General features: G+C 32.7%; 1 long non-coding RNA gene across 2 annotated transcripts; it reads left to right on the top strand.

Annotated features, from left to right (window-relative positions):
* The first annotated feature begins 803 nt into the window (after positions 1 to 803).
* LOC307139752 lies at positions 804 to 3522 on the top strand. Of its 2 annotated transcripts, XR_013818161.1 has the most exons (4): positions 804 to 889; positions 1004 to 1063; positions 2346 to 2468; positions 2562 to 3522. It is a non-coding gene; the product is annotated as an uncharacterized lncRNA (long non-coding RNA). The 2 variants fall into 2 exon arrangements; XR_013818162.1 differs by lacking the exon at positions 804 to 889 and having other exon boundaries at positions 951 to 1063.
* The last annotated feature ends 217 nt before the right edge of the window (positions 3523 to 3739 follow it).

Below are 3739 nucleotides of genomic sequence, written 5' to 3'. Positions count from 1 at the left end.
AGTGCATTAAAGTCATATGCTAATCGTGATTAACTTACATATTCTGTTTCTGTGTTTTGTTGTAATATTGTTAAGATAGGGCTGGGTGTTATGGCGATCTGATGATACTGGCTATTGTTAGTGATTTTGCTGTAAACGTTAACATTACCGTTTTATATTGCGGAATGGGAATATAGCGTATATAACGCAGCACTGACTGTACTAAAACTTTTTGACATTTTGACAAGGAAACATGCATGAATGTAGAATAATGAACGGGACATGCATGTGTTAAAATAAGCCTCTCTCAGACAGCAGGCGATCCCGAAATCAATTATCTTTCTGTAAAATGCACACAATTATCTCAGAAACCTTGTCATGTGAGGTATTCACTTGATTTAAACAGTCAGTTATGTCTTAAGTACGTTAAACAGTTCAAGTTAACGTGGGGAAACCCGGATGCGTGTCATTCTGTGCATCCGTTCTTAAAGGGGCTGCAGCTTTGTCATCATTTTAATAAAACAAAAGAATAGAGAAGACCTTCTGCTTCTTTAAGAATCATGTGATATTAATTAATTGAATATCATACAGTGAAGACTTTTAAAGCAGTATTATTCTGTAGCATTTTAATAAAATATCCATCAAAATAAATATATTGTGATATCGTTATTGTAAAATATAATTTCTCATGTATGTATAATTATATGGTCATAATGCCCATCCCTACTGTCAGCTAGTTTTAAGATCAAGCTTGTCATAAAATGTAACAGAGCTTTGGAATGAATAATCTGAGAACACTGTCATGTACACTTGTTCTGCAGAGAGGACAGGAAAACACCATCCTTGGACTCTGAAGAATTACAGGCAAACCAGGATTTTGGATCTACTGTAAAGTTTTTGTATGGGCCTGGTGAGTATGTTTTGCAAGTCCATGTCCGTAAGTTGATAATTAATATTAATGTTTTATCAAACAAATTAATATTCATTTGTGTGTGTGCATGTTTCTTCCCCCCTCATGATCCAGAAGTTTTGGATCCATGATCCTGAAGAACTTTTACAGATGTTGACCCTGAATGTGTAAAAGGTAATCTTAAAAATGTTGTCATTATTTTAATGTTCTCTGTTTTTTTCTGTAATGTAGACGCATGCATTTTCTGTGAAGTTGCTTTGAAACAATATCAGGGTTTTTCCTACATTGAACATTTTTTGCCGGCCGCCAAAACAAATTTTTGTCCCACCAAAGCCTTATTTGTTGAGTTATTGTGATTTATGATTGATGTAGTAGAGGACTGCTGCACTTGAGTTAACTGAGTGACAGAGAGAACGACCAGTGAGCTCCTCCCGCTCGCACGCTCTCTGTCTTCAAAATAAGCATTCTTAGCTTTCTAATGTTTCACATATTACGTTAATCAAAATCAAAAGGTCGGAAGACCGAATCCATGTTGCACGTGGCGCTATCAGACGTCTTCCTTTAATTACCGCTGGGTGTGAAATGCGCTCAAAAAACATTGACTGATTCTCTGACCAGCTGACATAAAGCATACTTTAAATAAACAGGAAACAAATCCTATCCGGTTATGAAGTGTTTTCTGTGTCTTGACAAATCTTTCGCGATTTTCTAAAGACGTGATTCACACACAACGCGTCTGCTAATGTCCGATTCGCCACCTAATGACTCCTTTGAACCGAATCATTTTAACGACTGGTTAGAACTGATCTGTCCAACACTGAACTCACAAATTAGTTTAATCATTTACTCAGAACAACACCTGAAATGAGAACACAAGTGTGCTTACCCACTTTAGCAAGAGTGGATGGTAAGAATTATTTTTAATTATCAACAGTCTTTCAGCTTATTTATGTGGACAATGTGTAGTAAAATAAATAGCCTAAAATCATTTAGTTTAGACTGGAGTGAGGTGAACCCAGAACAAATTTGTTGTTAGCTAGCTGATTGTATATGGCAGAAAATTAGGCTATTTGTTCATTTTTTTTTTATACTATTTTTTTAATATTGATATGATTACCAAAACAATTATCAGTAAATAGTGTAAAAATGAGGAACAAAAACAAACATCAAGGTATCAAAATAAGATAAGCAAAAGTTACAAACTTTCTTTGAATTTATTTCAAATTTATTGTCAGTATTGCGCTTGCAGATCATGTGGGTAGGGTATTTTTTTTTTACCGTGCGTATGTGTGTGTATGGATGACCATGTCTGTCAGCCACCACCGAAGACCATTTTTGACCCAGGAAAAACCCTGAATATGTATTGTGAAAAGCGCTATACAAATACATTTTAATTGAATTGTTTTACTTACTTTTATTGGCATTAACTATATATTATTAATGTATTATTTGGCAGGTCTCAAGATGTATTTTATTTTGTGAGACTTTGCTGAGGAAGTATTCTTTGGCTCAGTCTGAAAAGGCCCAGAAAAGAAACACTATGAAGAACATCACACAGAACCGTCAGAGAAAGAGACGGGTAAGTTAAGAAACCGGTTAAGCTTTTTCCCTCCAGAATGTTACTATACTCCTCTCTGAGTTTTAGTGGTTAATTTACTGTCATGTTTTGCAGTTGCTGGAGACCAGGTCCAGGGTTGCACAAACCAACACAGAACCTGTGGAAGACCGCAACTATAGACCTGATGAAGATGAAGATGGTTGTTGATGGAAGGCTTGGTTAGGCTAGCTACTACAAACCAGACTAGACTGACCCACACTACATGTCACATCACCAGCCCATCATGCCAGTTTGAAAAAATGTTCAAAACTCAAACAACATTGTGTTAGAGTTGGTCACAATTATTTTATAATTATAATTTTAATATTCAATTGTTCCATTTTATATTTTCTTTATTCCTATGTTTATATACTTATACTTTTATTGGTTCCCATATATAGAACATTTACATATATTTTATATACACTTTTTAATTTATAGATTTCTTTGTCTCGTTTTATATTGTATACTTTGTATGTTTGTTCCTTTTTAGATGTCCATGTTGCTTTTGATCTCCACGTTTTGTATTGTTGTTCCTTTTACGTCGCCTTCCTTTAGAAACATTTTGTTCACTTATCTTTTCCCCCATTCATTTTAATGTATGTTTATAATGCTCTTTGTTCTTTTTATTTGGTTATATTGTTTACTTGGAATATTTATATGTATTTTAATATATTTTATATACACTTTTTTTGTCTTATAAATGTATTGTTCTCATTTTATATTGTTTAATTTGTATATTTATTCTTTTCCTTTTTATGTTCACTGTGTATTTTATTCCTTTACATCTCTGTCTTTTAAATGCATTTTGTTCATTTTTTTCCCCTTTTTGTTTCTTTACCAATTCATTTTAACGTATATTTATGTTCTTTGGACTGTTTATATTTTTACATTTGTTCCTTTACATTTGCATCCCTTTTAAATACATTTCGTTAACTTGTTTTTGTTTCACCATTGTTTTAATGTTCTTTTATAATGCTGTTAAGAATGTGTTTTTTTTTTTTTTATACCTTTTTAATAAATATTTCAGACTTTCTCAAATTGTTTTGTGTGTGTTTTTCTTTTGGGAGGGAGAGGGGATTATATATATATATATATATATATATATATATATATATATATATATATATATATATATATATATATATATATATATATATATATTAATGAGCAAAATCTGCATAGCTGGCCTATAACCAATCAAGTCCCTATGCTACAAAACCTAGCCCACCCTTAGCCTTAGAAGTAACCAA

This window comes from Gobio gobio (genome assembly GCF_949357685.1).
Source record: "Gobio gobio genome assembly, chromosome: 16".
Lineage (NCBI taxonomy): Eukaryota > Metazoa > Chordata > Actinopteri > Cypriniformes > Gobionidae > Gobio > Gobio gobio.
The sequence above is the reverse complement of the archived record's forward strand: the minus strand, read 5'-3'. Positions and strand labels throughout refer to the sequence as shown.